This window comes from Emys orbicularis, chromosome 4 (assembly GCF_028017835.1).
Source record: "Emys orbicularis isolate rEmyOrb1 chromosome 4, rEmyOrb1.hap1, whole genome shotgun sequence".
Taxonomy (NCBI): Eukaryota; Metazoa; Chordata; order Testudines; family Emydidae; genus Emys; species Emys orbicularis.
In genome coordinates, this window is record NC_088686.1 from 85,326,797 (window position 1) to 85,346,154 (window position 19,358).

The window sequence follows — 19,358 nt, forward strand, 5'->3', positions numbered from 1 at the left end:
CAAAGGCAGTCATAGAATTCCACCTTAATCAACCAATACATCTACCAATATTTTTTCCAAAACATCATACATGCAAATCTGAGGCAATGTTACATACTTTGGATGTAAAGAGAGCCTTGACCTACCAGCACAAAACCTTTCAGAACATTGCTGAGGTTGTTTGTCTCTAGTGCAGAAAGAATGAAAGGCTCTGCTGTTTCAGTGCAAAGATTATCCAATTAGATTTCTGACTGCATTAAAACATGTTATGAGGTGGCAAAGGTGACCCACAAGCCACAATTAGGATACACTATACCAGAGTGCAGGCGACATCAGCAGAAACACTCAGGATATATCTACATTTAAAATGCTACAGTGGCATTACTGCAGCCGTGCCAATGTGGTGCTTCAGTGTAGACAGTTACTACAGTGACAGAAGGGGTTCTCATTGCTGCAGATAGTCTTCCTCCCTGAGAGGTAGTAGAATTTTTCCATCAACTTAATGCTGTCTACACAGAAGGTTAGGTTGTCTTAACTACATCCCTCAGGGGTGTTGATTTTTCATATGCTATGCCGTCGTAACTTTTCAGTGTGGAGAAACCCTCAGAAACTTAACAGTATCAGACATTTGTAAGGCATCGATCCACATATTTTGCTTGGCATTATGCCCCAAGCCTGTAGATCTGATGCTGCATTCAGCAAAGCTGCCCTTCAATCATTATTTCATTAATTACTCCAAGCTCCCCCCTCCTTAATATGATAAATGCTTGTGAGTTATCTTCAGTGGAATGAGCATATGAACACTCTCGTGAAGGAGAAAGGAAGGTTACTTACCATCCACAGTAACTGGAATTCTTCAAGATGTAGTGTCCATATGCACATTCCACTAACTTGCCCTTCTATCCCCCTTGCCTCAGAGTTCTTCTCTAAAGGGTTCTGTGGTGAGAAGGAACTGAATGGCGGCAGGCATCGCTTGCTCTTTTATATCCTCGCAGCAGAGTATGAGGACTGAAGAGCGCATGTGCTCTTGGTATTTCTGGGCAAAAAGTCTTTGTTCTCTATCACTTGAGATGCATGCGTACCATCAGTGGAATGTGCATATGGACAACACATTTCAAAGTCCTGTTATTATACACAATAAGTGACTTTCCTTTCCCTCTTCTGCTTCTTGGTTTCAGGTCAAAAAGCAGACTCTTTTTACAGTCTCATTCTGTCTGGAGTCACAGAACTCATTAAACACCTTTAGCAGCTGTTCCAGTGTTTCAGAAATTATTTCTGGAAACAGTGTCTCACTCACTTCTCATCCTTTCCCCCTCAATGAGATAGTAAAAAAGCTTTAGCTTCATTTTCTCATCTTCATCCTCCGTAGTCAACTCTGTATACAGACTCAGTTCTTGCTTCCATGCTTGTGCAAGGTTCTTTGTCTGGAAATCCAGCTTTCCTGGTGAATTAAGTTTATGTTCAGGATTTGCCTGTGTAGTGATGCAGAGTGGCCTCCCTCCGAGCCTGAGACGGAGGGACCACTACACTCTCTCTGGTGGGCGGAACCAAGCCAACCCTGCCCACCCCCCCACGCAGGAAGCAGAGGGGAGGGACAGAAAGTATATGAGGCGGGACCTTCAGCTTAGTTGGGCTGGAGCCAGTGAAGGAAGCAGATGTGTCTAGCCTCCTGCAGGACTCTGGACCAGATCCTGAGCCATGTGGCACCCTGCCCCTGCAGGAGACTGAGAGTGGGGAAGAGGTGCTGGGACTGCCATCCGCCACATATCCCATGGAGACTGAGGACCTGCAGATTATGGAGCCACACCAATAGACTGTGGTAGGAAGTAGCCAAGGGGTTGTGCTGTTGCAATTCGAGTCAGCGTGTTTCGGCAGGATCCCCACCACTGTCAGGGCCCTGGGCTGGGACCCGGTAAAGTAGGGTGGGCCTAGGTCTCCCTGCTGCCAACTTGAACCATGAGGTGTTATGCTACTCACCCTGGGCCTGAAGGTCTGTGCCTTGTTTGTGGCTTGCCCTTGCCAGAAGGCTGCAATCCCCTAGACTGTGTTTACTGCCTGCCTTAACCAGAAGGCTCAGGCGAAAGTCTTCTTGTTGCTCTGCCCCCCCAGGGAATCAGAGCCTAGACTGTGTTTACTGTCTGCCCTAGCCAGGAGTCTTGGGCTGGGGACTGCTAATTAGCTTTGGTTTATTGCCTGATGCAGCAAGTTAGAATGGCCTCCCTCCGAGCCTGAGACGGAGGGATTACTACAGCCTGCAAGGCAGTTTCTCAAAGTATCTTGTGGTCACAGTATCTTTAAGTCTCAGGCTCTTACCATCTCTTACTCTTGGTTTTGTCTGAAGTTGTGAGGGAAGTTTGATCTTCTTCTGAAACATCATGGTTGGCCGTAGCTGGAGATATTGGATGGAGATGGCCAGGGCTCTGAGGTGGCATCAAGCATAATCTTTCTCTGATGCTTGGCTGGCTGGTTCTTGCTCACATGTTCAAGGTCCTGCTGATCATGATATATGGGGTTGAGAAGGAATTTTTCTCCATGTCAGATTGGCAGTGACCTTGGGTGTTTTCACCTGCCTCTGCAATATGTAGATACAGGTCAATTGCCAGGATTATCTGGGTATATCTCAGTTTATCATTTCCCTGCCTTTGCAAGGAGTGCAGACACTTGTGCACCTTGGTCCCTCCTATTCTCTGCCTGTGGCACATAATAGTCTAGTCTTCTGTGGGTTGTAATGTGGTGGATCCTCAGGGGCGGATGTGGTTCCCAGGAGGCCAAGTCTCTTCTACATGAGCGCCTTTGTGTCTCTTTACTGGCTCTGGCCCCTTGGTGCTGCCACCCCTCTCCCCCCACCACTTCTCCAAAATCCCTGGCAGTGTGGTTTCATTGGAGCTGTGCTAATAGAGTCCGGCCCTTCCCCCTCCATGATAGCCCATGGGACTCCTAGCAAAAAGCTTCTTAGAAAAGATAACATATTTCAGTTGTATTATTATCTTCTCCAGGGTTTCTCCATGGGGCTTGGGAAGGAGGATGATGTGCATCCAAATGGACTGTACCTGCTTCTTCCTCTTCCTATCCAGTCTCCACCAACTTTTATCAGTATGAGCTCCAAACTTACAAAGAAGCCTTTGTGGGATTCAGAGCGGGAAATGGTACTATGGAAGCAGCTCCTTGCAGTAGGAAAAATCTCAGTGTGCAGAGTCCCTCTGTGCATGGATCTCAAGGACACAATGAGGCTATTGCAGGGGTGGCCAAACTTATTGACACTCTGAGCTGCATATGACAATCTTCAGAAGTTCAAGAGCCGGGGCATACCTGCTGGGGGCTTCAGCCCTGCGGGAGGCATCTGGCAGGACTCAGGGCTTCAGCCTTGTGGGAGGTTCCTAACAGGGCTTGGGGCTTCAGCCCTGCTCCTGCTGAACCCCGAACCGTGGCAGATGTGCCCTGCAGGACAGAAGCCCCGAGACCCCCCTCCCCAATGGACAGAAGCCCCGAGGACACCCCCTCCCCAATGGGCAGAAGCCCCTGCCCACCACCCGCTGCAAGGCAGAGGTTCCAAGCTCCCCCCCAAGTCTAGTAGGGGGAGGATGGGTGAGCCGTATTTTAACGGTAAAAGAGCTACATGTGGCTCACGAGCAAGAGTTTGGCCACCCCTGGGCTATTGCATTGAGTAAGGGTGGTTACAAACAGTAGAAGCTGCAGCACCAGCAAAACAGCTCTGTATTCATACCCAGGAGCAACATTTTTGAATTTGTTGCTTCTTCCTGGACGCTCCTTTCAACTTCTAAGGCTCTCTGTGTCTTAACCCTTCTCAGACTAATCCAAACCCTTTAAAGTCACGTGCTGAGTTATCACGTCATTACCATTTACATCAACTAGCCAAGTGTCAGTTAAAATCATTCCCTTCCTCCCAAAATCCAGCTGGAATTGCTTGGCATTAGAAACAGTCAGACATTTTAACCAGTTATGTTCGAAAGGGACCTGCCTCTTAGACAATAAGTGAGAAAATAGGGTCACTGTAACGAGCTTTATTTCAAACAAAGCACATCGAGAATCCATTCTGATCACACTCGTGCTTCATATACTTTGACAGTTACAATCAGCTAAATTCTCCCCTCAGGTGCCTTAAGCAAAGAATCATTAACCCAAAGGCTTGGTGCATCAGGATGCCAGCAGTGGCTTGCAGCATGTATCTCAAATATGATCTATTTCAATGATTCCATACTTTTAACACTCTTTTTAGGGAAAAATTGTATGGCTAGAGCATCACAGAAATAGAAGCCTCCATCTGTGTGGATTAACCCTGTGATGGGTTGGATCACAGAAACCCCCTGGGGGCTGCCAACTGATGTGCCAAAACTACTTCTGCACCTGCTTTCCCTGCCAACTTGGGACTCCAGCACCCTGTCTTGTTGAGCCAGACACGCCAGTCTGCTCCAACACAGACCCAGGGTCTGAACCACGTGCCCCAAAGCTGCAGACTTAACTGAAAGCAGCTTAAGAAGTGTTTCTGTCTTTAACACTTAGAGTCCAAACCCCAAATAAATCCGTTTTACCCTGTATAAAGCTTATACAGGGTAAACTCATAAATTGTTCGCCCTCTATAACACTGATAGAGAGAGATGCACAGCTGTTTGCCCCCCCCCCCAGGTATTAATACATACTCTAGGTTAATTAATAAGTAAGAAGTGATTTTATTAAATACCAAAAGTAGGATTTAAGTGGTTCCAAGTAGTAACAGACAGAACAAAGTGAATTACCAAGTAAAATAAAATAAAACATGCAAGTCTAAGTCTAATACAGTAATAAAACTGAATACAGATACAATCTCACCCTCAGATGTTTCAATAAGTTTCTTTCACAGACTAGGCGCCTTCCTAGTCTGGGCACAATCCTTTCCCCTGGTACAGCCCTTGTTCCAGCTCAGGTGATAGCTAGGGGGTTTCTCATGATTGCAGCCATCTTTGTTCTGTTCCACCCACTTAAATATCTTTTGCATAAGGCGGGAATCCTTTGTCCCTCTGGGTTCCCACCCCTCCTTATCAATGTAAAAGCACCTGGTTAAAGATGGATTCCAGTTCAGGTGACATGATCATGTCACTGTAAGATCCCAAGCTTTCATTCCTCCCAGCCTGACTCACAGGAAGGCCTGCCTGCAAACAGAGCCATCCACAGTCAATCGTCCTGGTTGATGGGAGCCATCAAGATTCCAAACCACCATTAATGGCCCATCCTTTGCATAATTACAATAGGCCCTCAAAGTTATATTTCATATTTCTAGTTTCAGATACAAGAGTGATACATTTATACAAATAGGATGACCACACTCAGTAGATTATAAACTTTGTAATGATACCTTACAAGAGACCTTTTGCATGAAGCATATTCCAGTTATATTAGCATATTTTCATGAAATCATATAGAGTGCAACGTCACAAACCCCTCATTCTTTTTATTGTTTAAGACCCCCCTCTTTCACTGTTGGTAGTCCCACTGTGAATAATCCCACTGAAGTTAGAATGCAAAATTAAGCAGACACATAGATTGTGGCCTATATTTTTATTATGTTTATTGCTGAAAATTTTTAAAAAGTGAGGGCTTGCCTGCATGGGGACTTTGTGCAAGGCAAGCCAGGGTGTGAATGCACAGCACACTCTGGTGGAGTGGAGGAAAAATAATTCACTTTGGATACTATGCTGCTCAGATATTACACTGACTGGTGCCATTATAAAAACCTAGAGACATACTGTATCAGATAGACCTCCAATGGAAAGAATCCGTAGAAACTAAGGCTACATCTACATTTGACCTGGAAGGTGTGATTTCCTGTCCACGTAGACATACCCTCTGTAGCTCTGCTCGAGTGAGCACCTAAAAATAGCAGTGTGACCAGGGTAGCACAGGCAGCAGCTTAGAGTACAAACTGACCCAGACCCTCTGGGTGCATACTTGGGTAGCTAGACTGAGCCACCACTTGTGCTACCCCCGCTACACTGCTCTTTTTAGCGCACTAACTCAAGTAGAGCTAACACAGGTATGTCTAGGAGACCTGGAAATCACACCACCTACGTCAAATGTAGACAAACCCTAAGAGTTACTTGACCCTTCCTTAAGGAAGGGATAGTTTGATCCACTATAGGCAGAGAAACAGAGCTATTAGTTGAAATGACAGAAAACTTATTTTTTTAATGAACAGGCAATTATAAATGAAGTGATGCAAGCTTAATAGAATAAATTAATGTAAGGACTTTAAGGATGTGACTTGAGACACCTTACTTGTGGACAAAAGTACTAAACAAAAAGATATTCACTCTCAGAATGAAAAAGAACCTGAATTTTAATGGGATCACTGTATTTGCAGTACAAAACAGCTACTGTACATGACTCAGCATGACAGAACCTGGAGCAGGAAATCTCATCATGGAAGTGCCAACAAGCTCACAGTAACGTCTTACATCAAGGAATGTTCATGTGATACTTTTGGTGTCCATATGCATTAGGAAATACACTAATTTCCTAAGGGTATGTCTACACTACGAAATTAGGTCGAATTTATAGAAGCCGGTTTTATAGAAATCGGTTGTATACAGCCGATTGTGTGTGTCCCCACATAAAATGCTCTAAGTGCATTAAGTCGGCGGACCGCGTCCACAGTACTGAGGCTAGCGTCGACTTCCGGAGCGTTGCACTGTGGGTAGCTATCCCACAGTTCCCGCAGTCTCCGCCGCCCATTGGAATTCTGGGTTGAGATCCCAATGCCTGAATGATGCAAAACAGTGTCGCGGGGGGTTCTGGGTACATGTCGTCAGGCACCTCCCCCTCCGTCAGAGCAACAGTAGACAATCGATTTGCGCCTTTTTACCTGGGTTACCTGTGCAGACAACATACCACGCCAAGCATGGAGCCCGCTCAGCTCAGCTCAGCTCACCGTCACCATATGTCATCTGGGTGCCGGCAGACGTGGTACTGCATTGCTACACAGCAGCAGCTACTTGCCTTTTGGCAGTAGACGGTGCAGTATGACTGGTAGCCTTCATCGGCGATCTGGGTGCTGGCAGACGTGGGGCTGGCAGACGTGGGGCTGCATTGCACACAGCAGCAGCCCCTTGCCTTTTGGTAGAAGATGGTATATTATGACTGGTATCCATCATCATCGTATTGCAGTGGCTGTCAATCATGGGCACCTGGGCAGACATGCTCAGTCCTATCGAACTGTCTTGACGATGATGGCTATCAGTCGTAGTATGCTATTTTCTGCCAAGCGCCCAGTATTTTCTGCCAAGCACCCAGAAGATGCCGAGGGCTATCAGTCATGCTGCACCGTCGTCTGCCAGCTTAAGATGTAAAAAATAGATTTGTTCTGTATTCATTTGCTTCCCCCTCCCTCCGTGAAATCAACGGCCTGCTAAACCCAGGGTTTTGAGTTCAATCTTTGGGGGGGGGCATTCTGTGTGACAGTTGTTTGTGTTTCTCCCTGATGCACAGCCACCTTTGTTGATTTTAATTCCCTGTACCTGTACGCCATGTCGTCACTCGCCCCTCCCTCCCTCCTTCCCTCTGTCCGTCAGATACTAGTTTCACGCCTTTTTTTCAGACCAGACGCCATAGCTAGCACTGGGATCATGGAGCCCGCTCAGATCACCGTGGCAATTATGAGCACTATGAACACCACGCGCATTGTCCTGGAATATATGCAGAGCCAGGACATGCCAAAGCAAAACCAGGACCAGCCGAGGAGGCGATTGCAGCGCGGTGACAAGAGTGATGAGGAAATTGACATGGACATAGACCTCTCACAAGGCACAGGCCCCAGCAATGTGGAAATCATGGTGTTCCTGGGGCAGGTTCATGCCGTGGAACGCCGATTCTGGGCCCGGGAAACAAGCACAGACTGGTGGGACCGCATCGTGCTGCAGGTGTGGGACGATTCCCAGTGGCTGCGAAACTTTCACATGCGTAAGGGCACTTTCATGGAACTTTGTGACTTGCTTTCCCCTGCCCTGAAGCGCCAGAATACCAGGATGAGAGCAGCCTTCACAGTTGAGAAGCGAGTGGCGATAGCCCTGTGGAAGCTTGCAACGCCAGACAGCTACCGGTCAGTCGGGAATCAGTTTGGAGTGGGCAAATCTACTGTGGGGGCTGCTGTGATCCAAGTTGCCAGGGCAATGAAAGACCTGGTGATATCAAGGGTAGTGACTCTGGGAAACGTGCAGGCCATATTGGATGGCTTTGCTGCAATGGGATTCCCAAACTGTGGTGGGGCGATAGACGGAACCCATATCCCTATCTTGTCACCGGAGCACCAAGCCACCGAGTACATAAACCGCAAGGGGTACTTTTCAATGGTGCTGCAAGCCCTGGTGGATCACAAGGGACGTTTCACCAACATCAACGTGGGATGGCCGGGAAAGGTACATGATGCTCGCGTCTTCAGGCACTCTGGTCTGTTTCGAAAGCTGGAGGAAGGGACTTTCTTCCCGGACCAGAAAATAACCGTTGGGGATGTTGAAATGCCTATCGTGATCCTTGGGGACCCAGCCTACCCTTAATGCCATGGCTCATGAAGCCGTACAAAGGCAGCCTGGACAGGAGTCAGGACCTGTTCAACTACAGGCTGAGCAAGTGCCGAATGGTGGTGGAATGTGCATTTGGATATTTAAAAGCGCGCTGGCGCAGCTTACTGACTCGCTCAGACCTCAGCGAAAAGAATATCCCCATTGTTATTGCTGCTTGCTGTGCACTCCACAATATCTGTGAGAGTATGGGGGAGACATTTATGGCGGGGTGGGAGGTTGAGGCAAATCGCCTGGCCGCTGATTACGCGCAGCCAGACACCAGGGTGGTTAGAAGAGCACAGCAGGGCGCGGTGTGCATCAGAGAAGCTTTGAAAACGAGTTTTGTGACTGGCCAGGCTACGGTGTGAAACTTCTGTTTGTTTCTCCTTGATGATCCCTCCGCCCCCCCACCACCCGGTTCACTCTACTTCCCTGTAAACCAACCACCCCACCCTCCCCTCCCCCCTTCGAGCACCACTTGCAGAGGCAATAAAATCATTGTTACTTCACATTCATGCATTCTTTATTAATTCATCACACAACTAGGGGGATAATTGCCAAGGTAGCCCGGGATGGGTGGGGGAGGAGGGAAGGAAAAGGACACACTGCAGTTTAAAACTTTAACTCTTATTGAAGGCCAGCCTTCTGATGCTCGGGAAGTCATCTGGGGTGGAGTGACTGGGTGGCTGGAGGCCCCCCCACCGTGTTCTTGGGCGTCTGGGTGAGGAGGCTATGGAACTTGGGGAGGAGGGCTGTTGGTTACACAGGGGCTGTAGCGGTGGTCTCTGCTCCTGCTGCCTTTCCTGCAGCTCAACCATACGCTGGAGCATATCAGTTTGATGCTCCAGCAGCCGGAGCATCGACTCTTGCCTTCTGTCTGCAAGCTGACGCCACCTATCATCTTCAGCCCGCCACTTGCTCTGTTCATCCCGTGATTCAGCCCGCCACCTCTCCTCTCGTTCATACTGTAGTCTGACATTGACTGCCTCCACGCATTCTGCTGTGCTCTTTCAGCGTGGGAGGACATCTGGAGCTCCGTGAACATATCATCCTGAGTCCGCCATTTTCTCCTTCTAATCTTCACTAGCCTCTGTGAAGGAGAAACATTTGCAGCTGGTGGAGGAGAAGGGAGAGGTGGTTAAAAAAGACACATTTTAGAGAACAATGGGTACACTCTTTCACGTTAAATTTTGCTGTTCACATTACACAGCACATGTGCTTTCATTACAAGGTCGCATTTTTCCTCTTATATTGAGGGCCTGCCGGTTTGGTGTGAGAGATCACTCACGCAGTGCCAGGCAACAGATTTCGGCTTGCAGGCACCCATGGTAAGCCACAGTCTTTTGGCTTTTTTAACCTTCTTAACATGTGGGAATGGTTTCAAACAGTAGCGCCCTCATTTCCCATACCAAGTACCCATTGGGTTGGCCATTTAAAATGGCTTTGCAATGTAAAAGGAGGGGCTGTGGTTTCCGGGTTAACACGCAGCACAAACCCAACTAACCCCCCTTCCCCCCACACCCAATTATCGGGGATGATCATTTCACCCCTCCCCCCCACCGCGTGGCTAACAGCGGGGAACATTTCTGTTCAGCAGAGCAGGAAGGGGCACCTCTGAATGTCCCCTTAATAAAATTGCCCCATTTCAACCAGGTGACCGTGAATGATATCACTCTCCTGAGGATAACAAAGAGCGATAAGGAATGGATGTTGTCTGCATGCCAGCAAACACCGGGACCATACGCTGCCATGCTTTGTTATGCAATGATTCCAGACTACGTGCTACTGGCCTGGCGTGGTAAAGTGTCCTACCATGGCGGACGGGATAAGGCAGCCCTCCCCAGAAACCTTTTGCAAAGGCTTTGGGAGTACATGAAGGAGAGCTTTCTGGAGATGTCCCTGGAGGATTTCCGCTCCATCCCCATACACGTTAACAGACTTTTCCAGTAGTTGTACTGGCTGCGATTGCCAGGGCAAATTAATCATTAATCATTAAACACGCTTGCTTTTAAACCATGTGTAATATTTACAAAGGTACACTCACCAGAGGTCCCCTGTGTGCCCTCAGGGTCTGGGAGCACGCCTTGGGTGAGTTCGGGGGTTACTGGTTCCAGGTCCAGGGTGATAAACATATCCTGGCTGTTGGGGAAACCGGTTTCTCCGCTTCCTTGCTGCTGTGAGCTATCTACATTATCTCCATCCTCATCTTCCTCGTACCCCGAACCCGCTTCCCTGTGTGTTTCTCCAGTGAGGGAGTCATAGCACACGGTTGGGGTAGTGGTGGCTGCACCCCCTAGAATGGCATGCAGCTCCGCGTAGAAGCGGCATGTTTGCGGCTCTGCCCCGGACCTTCCGTTTGCCTCTCTGGCTTTGTGGTAGGCTTGCCTTAGCTCCTTAATTTTCACGCGGCACTGCTGTGCGTCCCTGTTATGGCCTCTGTCCTTCATGGCCTTGGAGACCTTTTCTAATATTTTGCCATTTCGTTTACTGCTACGGAGTTCAGCTAGCACTGATTCATCTCCCCATATGGCGAGCAGATCCCGTACCTCCCGTTCGGTCCATGATGGAGCTTTTTGCGATCCTGGGACTCCATCACGGTTACCTGTGCTGATGAGCTCTGCGTGGTCACCTGTGCTCTCCACGCTGAGCAAACAGGAAATGAAATTCAAACGTTTGCGGGGCTTTTCCTGTCTACCTGGTCAGTGCATCTGAGTTGAGAGTGCTGTCCAGAGCGGTCACAATGAAGCACTGTGGGATAGCTCCCGGAGGCCAATAACGTCGAATTCCGTCCACACTACCCCAATTCCGACCCACTAAGGCCGATTTTATCGCTAATCCCCTCGTCGGAGGTGGAGTAAAGAAACCGGTTTAAAGGGCCCTTTAAGTCGAAAGAAAGGGCTTCGTCGTGTGAACGTGTCCAGGCTTAATTCAATTTAACGCTGCTAAAGTCGACCTAAACTCGTAGTGTAGACCAGGCCTAAGATTAAGAAGAAACTTCCACCTTTGGCCAAGTAACAGCACCTCTACAAATTAGTCTCCTTTCAGTTTTATGTTAGAAATGCAACATTGTAGAGAAATGCTCTCCTTTGGTATGTTTAAAAAAAACCAACTCTAAATTAAAAATCTTACACTCTGCCTTGCTCTCAAGTAGCAGTATTCTTAGAAATTCCATCCCATGGGAACTCAGTTATCAATCTGTTTAAAATGTAAATTAATCAACCTCCATGGCTTTCCAGGAAAATCCTAATCAATGAGTTTTCCTAAAATGTAAAGAAATAAAATTAAATGTAATTATATAGACATTAGGGGCTGGTGCAGCTCCTATTTAAATCAATGGGAGTCTTTCCATCAACATTAATCTGTTTTAAATAGGAGCTTAGTTTTAAAATTGACCATATAAGTGCCTTCTTCCTTTGATAGCTTGCAATACATTGACACTTCATAAAAGCGTAATCATGTACTTTGCTGTAGTTCATTACAACCTCTTTATTCATTACATGAACTCCGCTCAGAAGACATACAATTCTTGGTTCAAGAAAAAGGTTGGTGGAGAAAGCACTCTGTGTTATTCTCCTTAGCTGGCTTAGAATTTAAAAAATTTAACCAACATAATTTTGCACCATTGGATTTTTCAAATTTGCCTTTCCTTCCTCCCACCTGCTCCACCGCACCCACCAAGTTCAATGCAGTAAAGTACAATGATGTTATGCTATTCAGTATCTTGTACTTTATTTACTTTTTCATGCTCTCTTTAAAAATTGATACATTTTTCTTAATTTTTTACTGTTAGTATTTGATATAGTGTAGCCACACTGAAGTATATTAAAGCAGGATGAATGATGGATTCAGCAGCAAACACCGAAATAATTCCCTCAACTATTCTTTGTCTTTTAGCTATCTAACATAAATATCTCTCTTTTGAGTAATAAAACATGTTTACCAGTCAAACAGCATATTTGCATGTACACTTGGAGATTTACTGCTGTGTATCAAAGATTGTGTCATTTCAATAACATGTCTGCTCATTAATACAGTTGCATTTCTCTTCTGAATTCCCCATTTGAATTGAGCATGTAAATAAGAGGTGGTGCTGAATAGAAATCTTGTCACTGGCTTATCATGTAAAGAAACTCCCCAAACTCTAAGCATGTCATAGGGCATGAACCCATGTGAATCAATCCTGCCAGTATAGGAAATATATGGTACAGTAGAGCCTCATAGTTACAAATACCTCAGGAATGGAGGTTGTTCGTAACTCTGAAATGTTTATAACTCTGAACAAAACGTTATGGTTGTTCTTTCAAAAGTTTACAAGTGAACATTGACTTAATACAGCTTTGAAACTTTACTGTGCAGAAATAAAATGCTGCTTTTAACCAGCTTAATTTAAATGAAACAAGCACAGAAACAGTTTCTTTATACTGTCAAATCTTTTTTTTAAACTTTCCCTTTATTTTTTTAGTAGTTTACATTTATCACAGTTCGGTACTATATTTGCCTTTTTTGGGGGGAGGGGGGGTGTCTCTGCTGCTGCCTGATTGTGTACTTCTGGTTCAAAAATGAGGTGTATGGTTTACCGGTCAGTTTGAACTCTGGTGTTCATAACTCTGAGGTTCTGCTGTAGTTGAACAGCTTTACTGTTAGGCTCATAGAACCTACAGCACCTTAGTACTTATAGGTTACACTTTAAAATAATGGGACATTCATTGATAAGGGCCAGATTCTGATACCCCAACTCATCTTGAGCAGCAGCTTGCACCACAAGCCCGTTGAGTATAGGTATCCAAATCTTGTCCTAAATTATTACAGAAAGAAAACAAGCACAGTTTACATTGTAACAGTGATTGGTGTATGGTTTACTATCTCTCTATTTAGCATGTTAAGGTTTCTATAGTGCCCATCAGCTTTGTGTCTAAGCACTACTATAGAGAACAGTCCATATACCATACTGTATGAAACAGTCTTGCGCTGGCAATGACAATGGGTATGATTTTATAATACTGCATAATAGAATTGGTTGAAAAATAGTGAAAAAAGTCTGTGGATTTTTTTCCCCATTTTTCATATACATTTTGAATTTTATGAATTTCTCCAGCCAGCTCTTCTCCATAATAATTATTGCTCACTGTAGTCAAAGCTGCTCCATCCCAGAATACCCAGTAAGAGGATAATTGCCCCGGGTAGTTTCATTGACGTGAGCAGTATGTAATGCAGCTAAACTTCTTGTCTGGGAGTTAACCAGCTTGAGTCATCTCAGCCTGTTGCCATGTCCAATGCATTCTATTTGAGCACATAACTTGGCAGGAAAACCTGGCTGCTGATACTAAGGAACTAATATGATTTATTTATTTAGGGTATTGTAAGAATAAGTCAATAGGGGACAATGCATTAACAATAAAAATGAAAAATAATAATGAATCTCCTTTAATGTCCTGCAGCATGGCTAAGTTATTTTATATAGCAAAGTGATAAGTGTCTTAGAAACACCTTGGACACATGGAAGGTTATAAAGAATGCTGTTGCTCCAGTTGATTTAAGCTTCCTTTTTTATGCAAAAGATCAATTTAGTTTCTTTTAGTTCTAGTACAAAATACAGACATACTTGTGCTCTCCAACCAGTGCCAATCATAAATGCAGTTCCAGAGGTAATTGCACAGCATTTTTCTAGGCATTCGTAAAGTTCCGATTTTCAATCCATATGCAGTTCAATCAAGTGATGTAGGAAAATGGGATTTTTTTTAAAGCTGGATCTAATGGCTAATTGCCTGAAAGTCCTCAGGCCCTCATTAGAAATGGCGATGAGGACATAGTGGACCTGATTCTCTGTTGCTTTGCACCTGTTTGGTAGCACTGGGTACCCACTTGGGCATTGGTGTAAATGACGACACATGGGGCAAGGCACTGGAAAATCAGGTGCTACTGTCTTATGTTGGGTGATTAGATTAAAAAAACCTTCCCCTGCAATGGAGACACCTACTTTCCTCAGCTTGCAGGGAGAACTGAGGCCCCCTTGTGCGAAGTTATCATAGGGTTCTGCAGAATGGAGGGTCTGATTCAGGCCCTTCACCAATAGTGAGTTTTATCCAGAGGGAATAAAGCATGTAAAGCCCCCTACCTTGATGGAAGAGTTAAATCCTTTCGAGTCCAGCAAAAAGGGCCATTAATCTTTTCTGAAGTATTGCTTTTGGTCCACATTGTTCCTTTACAGGGAAATATGCACATGGGGAGGGAAATGGTCCCTGGACTGTTCTGTTGAGAAAAGGTGGATGGGATTTGCGGTGGCCACCTCAGCCCCTTATCCCGTGGACTGAATAGGGGGTGTGTATCTCAAAAACATGGAGATCTCACAAGAGCAATGTGAATCCTGTGAGATATACTGGAGGCCAGCACTGTCTGCATGGAGGCCCTGTGTCTCTGCACTGTCTCCTGGCTGACTATAGCTTTCTTCCACCCCATCACTTGCTGTGCCGACAGGATGTCCTCTCCTGAAAACTTTCCTAAAACCCCAGAAAAGGAGTGCAAAAAAATTGACACAGCTTTAGAGAGTGTTAAGTTTTCAGCAGATTCCCTGCTGGTTTCTGGATGACCATACACAGCACACATACCACTCCTAACCCTAACCCCTTCTCCCAGAACAGATTCCTCACAGGAATCGATAGGGGTCCAGGAAGGTTATGATGCAGCTGAGAAAATAATCCATCCTTCTGTACTCCTTGGACTGCAATCCGGTAGTAATGGGAACTGATTTGACCCATTGTTAATGACTCATAGCAATAAGTATCACAACCTGAAAGTATCAAGGCACAGAGTTTCCCTACTATTGAAATCGTGAAAAGAAAAATAATTACACACTTATCCCCAGTAAACATTTTGCATTGTACTATTTTACATTGTGGGCAGAGTTATTTTAATGGGGAAAATGTATATGTTGCACATACCCAGAACTGTTTGCTGATAATCAATTTTAAAATACATCTGTATAACCGTTGTGTGTTTGTAAATATATGTATATATAATTAACATATATATTTTGTTTAATTTCACTTAGAGCATTTGTGGTTTGCTTTTAAGCTTTCATTTATGCTTGGCTGCTGTTCACTTATTCAAACATCCTCAATATCTTCTGGTTTAATAATATTCTGAAAAGTTATTATTTATTATTTGTATTACCATAGTGCCTAGGAGCCCTAGTCATGGACGAGAACTTGATTGTGCTAGGCACTGTACAAATATAGAACAAAAAAATGGTATCTGCCCCAAAGAGTTTAAAATCTAAGTAAGAAATGTGTTTCCTGTAAGAAATCATAATTATTACATCAAGCTTTTACAGTGGACAATATAATTTAAGTGACTATGAAATAATTTACAGAGGAAAGTGGAGACTAAATAGATGAAAACATTTGTTTATGATGTGAACATGGCAAGCAGCATGTACAACCTTTTACCTTTTGGGCTTCATTTGGTGCTCTAACAAAAAGAGGTATATGGGAAATGTATTTGTTATTGTGAGATATTAGGCCATAGTGGCTTGTGTAGAGGACTTCAGTTGTCAACTAATGACCAGCTAGTGGAGGTTAGACCCCGCAAACTGCATAGACTTAACTCTCTTAAACCATGATAAATGATAAAAAGCATTGGTGCTGACTCCGTGAGTGCTCTGGGGCTCATGCACCCACAGAAAAAAAATAGGGGGTGCTCAGCACACACAGACTGTGGCCCCGCCTGCACTCCACCCTGAGGTCTCATCCCCACTAGTCCTCTTCCCCTGAGGCTCCTGCCGCTCGCCCTTAAGGCTGGCGGGGGGAGGAGGCAGAAAGGAGTGAGCATCATGAGGGAGGTACTTGGAGGAGGGGGTAGAGAGGAGCGAGCAGCAGGTGAGCGTGAGGGGGGCCTCGGGGGAAGGGCAGAGGAGAGCAGTGGGCAGGAGGTTTCCTTGGGGGAGGGGGCGGAGAGGAGCAAACGGGTGGAGGAGGGCCTCAGGGGAGGGGGATAATCAGAACTTCTGGTCTCATAACTGAATCTTCAAAGATATTTATGTGTTTCAGGTTGGGAGGGAGGAGAGTAATGGAGAGACAGTTTCAGGCCTTCAGGAATGTCTCAAGTAGCCATGGCTATATATGTTGGGAGTTAAGGAGAGGGGAAAAGGAAGCAACCACTTTTTATTTTTTCTGAACCAGTTCCCCCATCCTTGCTGCAAACAACCATATTCATAAGTATTAATGAGACTTTTTCCAAAGTTAAAGTAGGAATACATGGTTGCACGTTCACCTTGAGTCCCAAACATATGGTGCAGATGTTTGAGACTGCACTAATAGCAGAATGATCAATACTGTACAAATAATTTGGGCTGATCTAAAATTGTAGAAAATAAATGCAATTATTTTACATTTATATATATGGAGGTGTTGGTTAGGTTACACTGAGTTTTTAATTTACAGTAGGAATTCAAACTCTGTTTTCTATACACAGTACAGAGTATCTTCTTCAAATTTATAGACATAATCTGTGAGTAACTTTTCCTGGGGGGATTTTAAATAAATTATTAATTAGTTTGAGTGTAATTTTTAAAAGTGGGCACTTTACAAAATTTGTTCTGCTGAGTCTCACCTTCTTTTGGTACAATACCTAAAACAATCACTGCCTACACAAACTCCAAACTTTATACATCTCACACTCTGAGAACATCTTAGATACTTTTTAAAAAAAATGTATTTACTTCATTACCTTACATTTTATGAGCTAGCAGAGCTAGTGAATAAACTCTTCTCCCTTAGCAGTAAATTTCCAAAGTTCTCTCCTGTTTCAAAATGGCCACTTGTTCTCATCGTTGTAATAGCCCTGAGGCCACAGGTTTTCCTCAGCTAAGCTGACCATCTTTTCTCTACAACGAATACATGTGGCGGTTTTTACTACTTGTAAGAAAGATGGCCACTACCTCCCATTGTTCCCAATAGGAAAGAAGCCAGGCTGCTGTCTGGAAAAAGGGTGGTTCTCACTGACGTAAAGAGGCAATGAGAACCCTGAAAGGTGAAAAAATATTGGGGGCAAGAGTGGGAAAAGGGTTACAAGAGTGTGAGTGCGTACCCCTGCACATAGACAGTAGAGATACTTGCATTATTTAGTCAGTGCACTCGGGGGACTCAGGCTAAGGGTCTGTTTTAATTACAATATAGACATTTGGACTTGGGCTGGAATCCCATTTCTAGGGCTCTGGGGTAGAGCCCCAGAACTTTTGCAACACAGTTAAACAGACCCTTAGCCCAAGCCCCTAGAGCCTGAGTCAGCTGGCACAGGCCAGCCATGGGTTTTTAATTGCAGCGTAGAAATACCCTTAAGGTTGAATTTAGAGTGGGTAGCTTCCCCAAAAGGCTTAACAGTTGGAAGGCAGATAAAAAAAACAAAATTATGTATTATTTTAATATATTTATTAAAATATATACATATTTTAAAATATCATGATTTTAAGGCAATCTAATGGTTTTTTGGTATCTGATTCATGATATTTGATTGTTTGTGGCTGGTAATACTGCTTCTATGGCCCTCTCTCATTTCCCCATTGCAATCTCTGCTTCTCTTCTCGGGGGGAGGGATAGCTCAGTGGTTTGAGCATTAGCCTGCTAAACCCAGGGTTGTGAGTTCAATCCTTGAGGGGGCTACTTAGGGATCTGGGGCAAAATCAGTACTTGGTCCTGCTAGTGAAGGCAGGGGGCTGGACTCGATTCAAGGTCCCTTCCAGTTCTAGGAGATAGGATATCTCCATTAATTTAGAAGGGAGATAGGAACAATGAGGGGAAAACAGTGTCTTAAATTTCTGGGTTCAGAGTCTCCACAGAAAAATTCAGGTATGCTGCATGTGATACTCATCTGGAATAACTGGAACTGGCACTAGACATGAAAGAGTCCCTATCCATTCACCATCCTCGTAAGCCCCCTCAGAAGGTTTTTTTTTTTAATATGTAAAGTGAATATGGTTTAATGAGATGGTTTATTGTTGTTATTATTAAGATTATTTATTATTTGTAGTACAATAGTGCCTAGGCATGCTAGTCATGGTCCATCACCACATTATGCTAGGCACTGTACAAAGAGAAAACAAAAAAAGATGTCCTTGCCCTGAAGAGCTTACAATCTAAATAGAGAAGACAGATACATGGTGGGGGAAGGGGTTATAACATGCAACCAGAGACACAAATGTGATGATGGCAAATGTCATGTTAGTTCCATGATGTTTTATTTATTTTTGTTTTTTGGGTGGGTTTAATAAAAGGGATCAGCTAAAGGGAAGAGAGAGAGGACATTAAAGGGATGGTGGTGTGAGGGACAGGGAAGTGGGGAAGAGGAATGATACTGAGATGAAGAGACTGTGAGGCAGAGGGAGATGGAGACGGTGGAGCAAACAGCCAATCAGCACAGGGCAGAGAAAGTCCAGTCAAAACTGGAGAAAGTTCTTCAAAGGACGAAAGGTCCTTGCTTTGGCTGCTTCTGCTCCTATTGGCTGCAGTGGCTGTCTGGCTCCTCTTTGCATCTTTCTCCCAAGCCCAAGTAGAAGGGGAGGGGAGACATTACCTGGGTCCTAGTACCCCCATAATGATGGGTCTCCCCTTCACAGTTCTGGGTTGAAAGGGGTGGCCCTGTCTGGGCTCCATTTTTATCAGTGCTCCCATTGCAGCAGATCTTGCTTTGTCTATGTCTATGATACAAGATTCCTGTTTCTTTGTATTATGTTTTAGCAAATTAACATAAATATAATAATATGTGCATGGAGGAGAGAGGGTCAAAGATGCAAAGTAAATGCACTTTATCCCATTTTGTTATATGGAACAATACATT

The 19,358-nt window shown here is 44.8% G+C and overlaps 1 protein-coding gene across 1 annotated transcript in view; it reads left to right on the forward strand.

Annotated features, from left to right (window-relative positions):
• The window catches only part of SHANK2 (SH3 and multiple ankyrin repeat domains 2), a 569,301-nt gene that overhangs the window by 91,788 nt on the left and 458,155 nt on the right, over nt 1–19,358 (forward strand). The gene's annotated exons all lie outside the window — the stretch shown is intronic.